General features: G+C 36.8%; 1 protein-coding gene across 2 annotated transcripts in view; it reads left to right on the top strand.

Annotated features, from left to right (window-relative positions):
• The window catches only part of SMYD3 (SET and MYND domain containing 3), a 663,517-nt gene that overhangs the window by 95,746 nt on the left and 555,203 nt on the right, over positions 1-12,568 (top strand). The window lies entirely within an intron of this gene.

The raw sequence follows: 12,568 nt of genomic DNA, 5'->3' as shown, positions 1-12,568 counted from the left end.
CTAAGAGCCTTGAGAGTGTGTATTATCTGTGATTCTTCAGTGCTTTTCCTGGAGCCTATCACTTGGTAGGCATTTTATACTTGTTGACTGAGTGAATGGATATTATGAACATCAAAGACGTTAAAGAGAAGGAAGTGAAAAGAAAAAAGACTAATAATAGTATTAGCCAACATTTATAGTATGTTTATTATATACTATAATAAATGCTTTGTGTGTGCTAGCTCATGGAATCCTCACAATCACTGCATGAATTACTTCTCAAATTTTCTTTCATAGATTAAAGACAAGTGAGAGTGGCTTGGAAACCCAGCTTTAATTCGTTCTTAAGTGAAAATACAAAGTAAGCTTTTATAGTCTATTTGACTCACTCTGTGTGGCATTATAGCATAAGGGTTAAGACTATGGGCTCTAGAGCCAGGCTCCCTGGGTTCCAATCCTGGCCCTGACTTTGATTAGCTGCACAAGTTATTGGGTAAGTGTGCCTTAATCTGCTCATCTACAAAAAGAGGATGACAATAGATGTATCTTATATTAATGTGTGCAACATGCTTAGGCAGTACCTAGCAAAAGTAAACAGGCACTAGATGTTAAGTATTATTTTGTAAATGAGATATTAACACTTTTGCTTAACAATTAAATGTCTTGAATGTCAGACTTCTGGCTGTCTTCCTTTTGCTTTTTCAGAGAAGAAGGCTTTAGGGGAGTATATTCTCTATATGATTTAAAATAATTTAGACCTTAAGATGCCAGTGTTGTTAATTTAAGGAAAATGAAAAGCCATTCTTTGTCTTTGTTTCAGTGCTTCTGTTGAGCCACTGGAATGCTTTCCAATTTCTTGAAGATTTTGAATCTCTAATGATACCAGAAAAGGAATGACCGGGCCAATTCTTAAATAATGATCATTAGTAACAGTAATATCAGCTTACTGGTTTTAAATTAGCCTCCATTTGCTCATCAGTATAGTGGACCGGTGGTACTTTTCTCACAGGACTCTTGTGAGGTGAAATGAGATGGGGTGGAGCCACTGTCATAAAAAATTCTGCAGTGTTGTTACAAATGCCCTGTAGATGAAGAGATCTTGAAACAAAGGTATTTTGGTATTTTAGTAAGTAAACACCCATGAATGAGATCTAAGAAAGAAACCACTTTAGAATGAATTTTACCTACGTTGATTACTCTTTAGAGACCTTCCCGTGAGCCTTCTAGTGAGCTCTTTCAAAGTCTTGGTGGAAAAGTTCCTCCTTGTATATGTGGAATGTGTATGTACTTAGGAATGGCGGGCCAAGGGGAGAGGCACAGAACAGAGATGAAAGGTTACACTTGTCATTTGCTTCTGCATAGTATGACCAGTTTGGAGGACCATGTTTCTCCCCGCTGACAGGTGTGTGTAATTCCCAATGGCCTTAAACCACACAACAGGCGTAGAACCACGTGGCACCAAGGGTATTGTTCCATTCATAAGGGGATATTTGTTTCTCTCTTAGGAAAATATGAAGGAAAGGATATGCCAGGACGTTTAGAAAGATGGTCACAGATGAGAAGTTCCAACCCTGTAATTATGAAAAGGAGTTTGTGAACTTTTTCTCTGAGAGCTCGTGATGCTGCAGCAGGTGGTTTGAATCTCCCTTCTTGACTACTGGAGTCAAACACCAGCTTTTGCTTTTCAGTCACATCAACGTCAAGATTTTCGACTTCACCTTAAATATGTTTGTGCGCTTACTTTAGTTTTTGCACCCCTAAACTCTTTTTTTTCATAGACATGTACTTGTTGATTTGAGGAGTTCCCACATCACTAGGTTGTGCTTGAAAAGAATTCTCTAAATTTGACTTTGTAATTTAAAAAAAAGTGCTGTTGTGACTATTTGCCCTGTGACCCTAAATATCATTAAATATGAACACTATGTTTGTTCATCAGTATGAGTGTGATGATACCTTGCTCTTGGGTTTTTTGTGAGATTGAAAGAACTCACAGAAAGTGCTAAGTCTAGTGCTTGGCAAATGATAAGTACTCAACTGTGTGGTAGGTATGTTTTATTATTGTTCATTTTTAATGATATTTAGTGACGTGGGGCAAGTAATCATACTGAGTGATAAAAGTAAATTACAAAATGGTATCCCAGGTCTTGAAAAATAAAATTGTATATATATTTTTATGTGTTTATTGATTTAACAGTGGTTGTCTTTCTGGGTGGTGACATTATTTTCTTCTGTTTGTTTTTCTCATTATTTTACAATTTAAAAAACTTCCACAAATGTGACTATCTGAGTGAAAGCTTTTTTAAAAATTCTTTTTTGAATAATGCTGTTGAAAACTGTCATAACTATCTGTAGAAATAATGTTTAACTTTTTTCAGCCAGAGGGTAAATTGAAGACTACCTCTTACCCCTTTGGGATGATCTGTTTACTTTGTAGGATGTATGGTTGACATTTGGTGTTTGGGGCACTAATGGTGTTGGTGGAAAAAAATGCAGAATTATGGAATAACTGATCATCGTAAACCTCTCCCAAAATCTATTCTGACTTTTTGTAAAATTTCTAAATTAGGTTTTTACCTGTCTGAGGTAATATTGTAAGATCTGCCAATCAAATTTTTATTTCTCATGTATTACATTTGGGTTAAAAGAAGATAAAATCCTGATTGATCCTGTGGTGATAAAATTTCTACCAGAATTTAACATAAAAAGCACAAAGTAGTAAGCACTGTCTTCATGTCAAGATATTAAAAATTTTAGAATATATTACATAGCCACTTTATTTTCAGCATTTGTTAGTGTATCTTTAATAAAACACAAACTGGACTCAGTAGTACCAGTGGGAAACTATGCATTCTTGCTGGAATAACTTCAAAGTGTATGGAGAGATTAAATTTAAGGTAAAAGTAAGCCATTTCTTTTTACTTCCATAGCATAATTCAAGGAATGGTAGTTGTAGACTCTGAGACTAGAAGCATAGTAAATGTGCTGGAAGTACATAGGAAGTTTGATTTCTTCAGTAGGTTATGTATATTCTCTGTGTATCAGTAATCACTTTCTTTATAGGTAGATAATTTGGGTAGACCACAGTTTTTCCTTGAGTTATTATAAATTCCAAATTAGTAGAACTGGAGGAAATGAACACCTCTTAGACCTAGGATATGCTGGACCTATGACTTTATATTTGGACCCATACCTGGCTATCTATCCTTAGTGGCAGGGTGTGGTGGTAAGGACAGTGGCCTGGTGGTCAGGAGGCTCTAGGATGTCTCTAGCACTAATCTCAGCTGTGTAACCAGACAATTCTGATAATGTCTTTCTTTTTTAATTGTGGTAAAATACACATAACATCAAATTTACCATCTTAACCATTTTTAAGCGTGTAGTTCAGTGGCATTAAGTACATTCACGTTGTGTAATTGTTACCACCATCCATTTCCAGAATTCTTTTCATCTTGCAAATCTGAAACTTTGTAACCATTGACAATGACTCTCCCCCCCCCATTTCTATCTCTATGAATTTGACTACCATTCTAGGTACCTCAAGTAAGTGGAATCATATAGAATTTGTCCTTTTGTGACTGGCTTATTTCACTTACCATATTGTCATCAATGTTCATCCCAGTTTTGGCATGTGTCATAGTTTCCTTCCTTTTTAAAGCTGAATAATATTCCATTATATATATGCACCACATTTTATTTGTCCATTCATGTATAGATGGACACTTGGATTGCTTCCACCTTTTGGCTATTGTGTATAATGCAGCTAGGAACATGGGTGTACAAATAGCTGTTCAAGACCCTGCTTTAAATTCTTTTGTAAATATATACAGAAATTAAATTGCTATATCGTATGATAGTTCTATTTTCAATATTTTTAGGGAACCACCTTACTGTTTTCCAAAAGTGGCCGTGCCATTTTACATTCCCACAAACAGGGTAGAAGGATTCCAGCTTCTCCACATCCTTGCCAACACTTTTGACATACTCTGGTTCCATGTACGTGTGACCATCAGAGAAGTTTGTATGTGTATATATTGTTTCAGATAATTTTTTTTTTTAATTTGCTGGAAAAGAATTGCCCTGAGCTAATATCTGTTGCCAATATTCCTCTCTTTTTTTCCTCCCCAAAACCCTAGTACCTAATTGTATATTTCTGTTGTAAGTCCTCCTAGCTCTTGTATGTGAGCCGCCACCACATCCTGGCAACTGACAGATGCCTGTTGTGGTTCTATGCCTGGGAACTGAATCCGGGCTGCCAAAGCAGAGTGTGCTGAGCTTTAACCACTGGGCCATCAGGGCTGTGTTTCAGATTTTTGTTAGATACCCTCAATGAACTAGACCAGTGTTCCCTAAACTTGCTGGACCATAAGACTTACCTAGAGTAAGATCCTCTGCTCTAGACCTGTTGAATGAGAATCTCCAGGCCTGGAAATTATGTATTTGACAAGCACCCCAGGTGATTCTCAGAACCAGCCAAATTTGTGAAATAAACTGATTAGAGTTTTATTCTCCATGATTATTGGTCAGCCAGGTTTTGTAAACCTTCCATAATGTCCCTCTTTGAGTTGAGATTCACAATGAACATTATCTTATTAAAGGATATGTAAAAATTTCCTCAAGAAAAACTATTTTATCTCTGTTTAATCCGGCATTTCCCAACTTAACCCTGAGCACTCTTTTGGCAGCATATTTAACTTCTTATACTATGCTATTATTCCTTAGAACATTATTTGGTAAATACTGATTTAGCCAAATGTCTCTCAACTCTCATTCCATGGGGAAACTTTACCATTCTGAAAATTTTGCTGCTGAAAGGTCTTATTAGACATAGTGATTTAGAATTTTACTTGACATATTCAGGCCTTGACTATCACTTAATTCCCTGTGTGAAAGAGGTCTTGTTTTCTGTGGACATACCACGACACGTTTGCTTATAATTAGTGGGAGCTGTTCTTTTTTATTGGTTTCTCTAGGTGGTTTGAATGATTTTAGTCTTAAATTTACAGACTTACTCATTGTAGTCTTGTGATACTAATGGAACAGAGGGATGTTTTCAAATAGAGGGGGGACTATCCAGAGCTGCTTGCTTCTTGCAGTTGTGGTAGTCACTGCGGTGAGTCAGGGACTTCTGAGTGGTCTGTGACTAGTTAAGAGGAAGCACAGCTGGATGTCTGCAAGGCACGCAATGCTAGTGTTCCTGACAGTTATCTGGAGCCTCACTGTCCAGTACAGTAGCGACTAGCCACTTGTAGTTATTTAAACTTAAATTAACTTAAATTTAAGAATTGAGTACTTTAATCATACACACACATTTTAAGTGTTCAATAGCCATGTATGGCTCATGGCTCCTGTGTTGGACAGTGCAGATATAGAACATTGCCACCGTTGCAGAAAAAGTTCTTTTGGACAGTGCCCATCTAGAGGGTCTAAAACGTTATTATGGTTTATTGTGTGACCTACATGAAGGATGTCAACACTGCCGTGTGTCATTTGTGTAGATGATTTGCTGAATAAAACCAGGGAGCCAGAAAGTTTTCTTTATATCTGGGGATAGAAATTTAGAATTAGGAAAAAAACCCATCCAAAAAACCAAACAAAACAGTAGCAACAATATATTCTTCAAAACTCTCAAACATCCACACAAGGCATTTGTTTATAAACCCAATTCTTTAAAAACTTTTTATTGAGCTATTTTATATATATATATATACACGTACACACAGAATCTATATAAAAGCATGTAAGTTACAGGTTGATGAATTTTTACAAACTGACCACCAGTGTCACCAGCACCCCATATGCCTTCTTCCTTTTGTGTTGAAAGTATTGCAGAATTTGCTTATTTATTAACGAATGTTTTTTCACTTCTAAATATTAAATGAATTTAGACACCATGTCACAGAAGATTCCTCTTCAATTTATGGAAAACAAATTGAATTTTGAAATAAAATCAAATTGAGGTTGCATCTCCAATCTTCTGTAGTAAATACTGTCTTCAGTTTGCGAAACAAAATAGACTTTTTTTTTTTAAGATTTTACTTTTCCTATTTCTCCCAAAGACCCCTGGTACATAGTTGTGTATTTTTAGTTGTGAGTCCTTCTAGTTGTGGCATGTGGGATGCCGCCTCAGCATGGCTTGACGAGCAGTGCCATGTCTGCGCCCAGGATTCGAACCAGCAAAACCCTGAGCCGCCAAAGCAGAGTGTGCGAACTCAACCACTCAGCCACAGGGCTGGCCCCAAAATACACATTTTTAAAAAGTAAAATTTTTAGTTGAAATGCACATAATAGAATAATTTAAAAATAGTCTTTCAGTTTTTGAATTATCTTTTATTAGACGTGAATATAAGAAGCAACGAAAGCACTATTTGTGAACATTTGAGAGAAACCTTGAATATTTAATATCTGCTATTCACTAGAAGAAGACTTGTGTTTGGGAAATGTGGACATGACCAATTCTTCTGTGAATTGCCAAAATATACATTTCATGTACACTGAAGAAAAAGAACATAAAAAATTATCGTCAGATTTAGGATTACAGTAAATATTTGACAAATGAATATAACAAGTTACAGTGATTAAACTCTCCCCAACAAAGACATAAAAATGTTAGTATTTTTTCCAGTTGTAAAGTAAAGTTTGGGGCGTTCATGATGAGGAAAACCAAAGTATAGAAATAGATTGATTTCTTAGACTTTTTGTTTTCATACATGTGTATTTAACTCCAAAAAATAGGAAAGTTGGTAGGAAAAAAATAATCACATGACTATTTTTAATTCAGCAGTTTATTTTAGAGATATTTCCTGTAACATTTTAGATACAACTTGCATTTATGTGGGCTAATAAATACATAATTTTTTTTATCCGTTTGCTGAAGAACTTAAATAGATTGTTTTATACCTATGTATTATTGATGGTCTGCTGCAGAGACTTTTTATTCTTTTTTTGAGGAAGATTAGCCCTGAGCTGACATCTGCCACCAATCCTCTTCTTTTTGCTGAGGAAGACTGGCCCTGAGCTAACATCTGTGCTTGTCTTCCTCTGTTTTATGTCGGACACCCGCCACAGCGTGGCATGACAAGCAGTGCATAGGTCTGCACCTGGGATCCGAACCCATGAACCCTGGGCGGCAGAAGTGGAGGGTGTGAACTTAACTGCTGCACCACCGGGCAGGCCCCTGCAGAGACTTCTACTAGCTATTGTAGACTAGTATTTTTTCAGATTTTTCTTGGACTAGGATTCACAAAAATATATTTTCCATCTTGAGTTAGTATAAACACATATATAACTGAAACACCTCACTACCTGTGATCTGGTATATATTTATTCCATTCATCTTTAATCCTTGTTCAGTTCACTTAAAAAAATACTCTTACAACCCACTAATGGGGTGCAGCTGGCTGTGTGAAAATCCTGTTCTAATCTCCTACAGAAGTCAAAGTTCAACAGTTGCTAATTAGAGGGACCCTGCCTTCCTTCATCGACACTTGGGACTGATGATATTGATGCTCCTCTTCATGGCCACTATTGGCCATCCAAATTCAGGTCTGCCTCTATTAAACACATGAACTCTGACCGCCTTTTAGGTCCTGTGGCCATCACTTCCTAATCCTGTTTAACTCATTACTTAAAGCTCCAACAGTGGTATAAGGTGTATCCACTCTCCTGTGACTGTGTTTATTGTGATCCCAGGGAAGATACACAGTGAGGCCAGTTGTGTTCAGGAAGAGCCTACAACCTGGCTACTGTCACCCCCTTCCTCCATTTTTTTAATGTTATTTTTTAATTGAGATAAAATTCACATAACATAAAATTCACCATGTTAACCATTTTAAAGTTACAGTTGTTTCTCCCATATTCAGTGTTGTGCAGGCATCACCACTATATAATTCCAGAACATTTCCATCATTCCAAAAAGAAATGCTATACCTCCCAATTTTCCCTTCCTCTAACCCCTGGCAGCCAGTAATCTATTTTCTGTCTCTGTGGATTTGCCTATTCTGGACAATTCATAGAGATAGAATCACACAAAATATGTGGTCTTTTGTGACTGCTTTCACTTAGCATAATATTTTCAAGGTTCAGCCATGTTGTAGCATGCGTTAGTACTTCATTCCTTTTTTTTAAATTGAGGTATAATTGACATATAACATTGGCTTCAGGTGTACAACATAATGATTCGATGTTTGCATTTATTGCGAATTCATTCCTTTTTATGGCTGATACAATGCAATAATGTTCTGTTGTACAGATATACCAAAGCATTTTGTTTATCCATTCATCAGCTGATGGATGTTTGAGTTTTTTTCCACTTTCTGACTCTTATGAATAGTGTTGCTATGAACATTTGTGAACAAGTCTTTTGTGTAGATGTATGTTTTTATTTCTCTTGGGTATATACCTAGGAATGGAATTGCTGGGTCATATAGTAACTCTATCCCTGTCTTTTTGAGGAATTGCCAACTTGTTTTCCACAGTGGCTGCACAATTTTACAGCACTGATGTACTAGGGTTCCAATTTGTCTGCATCTTCAACAACACTTATTTCCGTTTTAAATAAAAGTTATTATAGCCATCCTAGTGGGCATAAAATGGTATCTCATCGTGGTTTGATTTGCATTTCCCTAATGGTAAATGATATTGAGCATCTTTTCATGTGATTCTTGGCCATTTTATTTCTTCTTTGGAGAAATGTTCAAATCCTTTGCCCTTTTTTTTTCGAGGAAGATTAGCCCTGAGCTAACATCCACCACCAATCCTCCTCTTCTTTGCTCGGGAAGATTGGCCCTGAGCTAACATCCGTGCTCATCCTCCTCCATTTTATATGTGGGATGCCTGCCACAGCATAGCTTGATAAGCAGTGCGTACATCCACACCTGGGATTGGAACCAGTGAACCCTCAGCCGCTGAAGTGGAACTCGTGAACTTAACTGCTGCGCTACTGGGCCAGCCCCCTTTACCCACTTTTTAACTGGGCTGTCTCTTTACTGTTGCATTGCATGAGTTCTTTACATATTCTGGATATCAGACCTTTATCAGGTATATGATTTTTCAAATATTTTCTCCCAATTTGTGGATTGGCCTTTCACCTTCTTGATAGTCTTCTTTGATACACAAAAGTTTTTAATTTTGATGAAATCTAACTTATCTGTTTTTTCTTTTGTTATTTGCACATAAGGTGTTGTATTTAAGAAACTGTTGTCTAGTGCAAGGTTACTGAAATTTATATCTATATTTCCTTCTAAGAGTTTAGCTCTTCCATTTAGTTCTTTGACCCATTTTGAGTTAATTTTCATATATGGGTGAAGTAGGGGTTCAGATTCGCTCTTTTGTATGTGGATACTCAGTTGTCCTGGTGCCATTTGTTGAAAAGACTATTCTTTGCCTCCTTCCGTCTTTTCTGAGACCTGTCTACACCCCTATATATAGGAAGGAAAATGGAAATTATTTGTAGATTTACTCATTGATGCAAGTGATGCTAGATCCAGTAATATTTTTCTTTTTTCTTGAACAACTTTATTAAAGTATCATTTTGACGCCATGAAATTCACCCATTTTAAGTGTACAATTCAATGATTGTGAGAGGAAAGAGAAGGTTAAGGCACACTAAGGAAAGAACCAGACCCCATTCTAGAAAACTTTGATGGATACTAAAGACCATAATTGTAGGTAAGCCTATTAACATTTGTCTCAGCAGATAAAAAGTGTTTCTTCTGTTCTAAAAAATGTGCCATATCATTTGTCTTCTGAGAATTGCTTGATTGTTTCCAAGGTGAAGATAGAGGACAGGGCTTCTAGGTTTTTACCTAAAGGAAAGTCCGAGAAACTCAGGAATTGTTGGCCTCTATCAGGAAAGTAATTTCTCTGGGCCTGAGTTAACTACATTTTTCAGCATCTTGCTCCAGCTCTCTCTCATCATTTACCCATAAGCTTGTGCTTATAAAGTGCTCTTGATGGTTGAAAATTCGTTTAGAATGTGTGGTTTTATAATAGAAATCTGATCATGTGATATATTTGCAGGAAGAAAGATATAAATAAGAGACAGTACTTTACTGACTTGATTTTATTTTCCTATTGTTGACATCGTTTATATTTTGGCAAAAGGGAGTTCAATCTCATATAGAAAAATTCCCTCTGAACGTTTGCCAGAATTGGTTTACTGTCATTTCTGGTTAAAAAGGTTTTATTTTTTTCCAACTTAACATATACGTTCTTTTTGCATAGCAGATGGGAAAGATCAATGAGCTGCTATAGAGAATTACAGGGTTTTTTCCCCTCTATTTGATCTTTGATCTTAAGACAGCTTTTAACCCTGTAGTAATCTCCCAAGAGATTTGAGGAAATATTTTGTAAAACAAAATTATGGGGACTATGAACACGTAATTGGTGTTCTCAAAGCATTCTGTCAAATGTAAAGTAAATGCTTTTAAGAAATCATTATCAGCTGTTATGTGTTTTTTATTAGGCTGGATTCTCATTGTAGTTTATGTCTAAATGCATTATTACAATTTAGTTTTGAATTATCTTATTGTTAGGGAAATAATGAGACTTTTCTTGTTACAGCAACAGCTGGAAAAAATCACATCAATGAATAGCCAAAACTTCCTAATTAGATTTTAAGGCCAAAAAATATATTAGAGTCTTTTAATTTGGAATTTGGAATGTTGCTTTTAAGTTGACTTTGAGTAAGCTTTATGTTTGGTTTCATAGTCTTTTAGCAAACAAGTTCAGACATTAATAAAAACAAAATTGTAGTGCATAAAGAGCATTGCTTCTACTCTTAAAACATGACAAAACAAAACAAAAAAGCTGGACAACTTCAAGTTTATGGCTTTTTTGAACCCATCAGAGAGCTTAGGTTACTAGGCAGCCAACTGGCTTAAGTTCTAAGGAGAAACAGGTGCCCGTAGAGAGAGACACGAGCATTTGCTTACCTGGGGCAGACACTGCTGGGCACTAGTAAAAATTTAGCTAGAATAGTTAAAGAAATTGATGGCTGTTAAATGTGGTCTGGCATGAGAATGTGAAGTCCTTGGAGGCTGCACATATAGGGAGAGTTTGTATCCACTTGCAGACTTTTTAATCTATGAATTCTATCAGGTATTCCCAAAAAAGACAGGTGAGATTCCTGGGAAGTTGTCCTTTGGGGAAAAGAGCAGCTGCTACAGATGGAGCAAGAAATTCTGCCAGGACCCTTCTCCCCTGTGTTCCCTTTCTTCCTTTTCTCCTCTACTGAATGAAAGCAGGGGAAAGGTCAGAAAAATCACTTTTGCCTTTAGGGCACTGATAGAAACCCACTGCACCTTAGGGAAGGGAATAGAATCAAACCTACCCTTAGGTGGCGTGTTGGGTCCAGAGCCACAGCTGGGTAAGGCCCAGGCCACATCCCTGAGACCCAGGGATATAGTGACTAAGATTGATGCTTAAACAGAAAAACAGGAATCCCTATTCCTGTCTCCTGTCACTAGAGTGGTAAGCATCAAGTAACAAGTAACGGTGGAATACTTCTGGGAGAGTGGCCAGACCATGCAGACAGACTATCTCTGAGGTGCAGCACCAAGGGAAGACCTAAGGCTGAGAGTTTAGCAGACATTGAGAAGAAACCTTGGCAAACCAGGCCCCACTCTAAACACAAGTCACCAGTAGAGGAATTTGAAGACTGGGGTGCACTGAGGGTAACCATATCCATAAAACCCCTCAAACCCAGCCTGGCTTCTGACTGGATTAACTTAAACTACAGTCCTGAAGGCATAGCGGAAGAAAGCAGCGCCCATAACTGTTACCTCAGTCCCTGTTCTCCTTCACAAGATGTTCAGCTTGGAACAAAACAATTAGGATACAGGCAGAAAGGTGACGAAACTGAAACAAAGCAATCGACAGAATCAGATTCAGATATGACACAGATGTTGGAACTATCTGATAGAAAATTTAAAATAACTGTGATTATTATAATGAAAGCTCTAATGAAATAGGTAAATGGCATAATAAATGAGATGGGTAGTTTTAGCAGAAGGATAAAAACTACAAGAAAGAATTAAATAGAAATACTAAAAGAAAAAGTAGCAGAAATGAAATATGCCTTTGGTGGGCTTATCTGCAGTTCTGACACAGTCAAAGGAAAGAATTGGTGAACTTGAGAATAGGTCAAGTTAGAAGTTACTGAAACAGAGAAAAAAGATTAGGGAAAAAACACAGAACAGCACATCTAAGAGCTATGGAACAGTATCAACAGATCCAATGTAAGCACAATTGGAATACTGTAAACTGCTAAAAAATTAAACTAGAAAAGGCAAGACTATATATAGAGAAAACAAATCAGGGGTTGCCAGGGTTGGAGATGGGGAAGGGTTTGATTCCAAGGGGCAGTATGAGGGAATTTTTAGGGTCATGAAGCTATTCTGTATCATGACTTTGGTGGTGGATATGTGACTCTGTGCATTTATCAAAACCCATAGAACTGTGTATCTCAAAGTGTGGGTTTTACTATATGTAAATTTAAAAACAACCACCACCAAGATGTGAGGGGAAGTCAAAATGAATACAAACTATTACTAATAAACTTAGTTAAGTTACAAATGAGTAACAACTTCAC

This window comes from Equus quagga, chromosome 12 (assembly GCF_021613505.1).
Source record: "Equus quagga isolate Etosha38 chromosome 12, UCLA_HA_Equagga_1.0, whole genome shotgun sequence".
NCBI lineage: Eukaryota > Metazoa > Chordata > Mammalia > Perissodactyla > Equidae > Equus > Equus quagga.
This window is presented reverse-complemented; position numbering and strand designations above follow the sequence as displayed.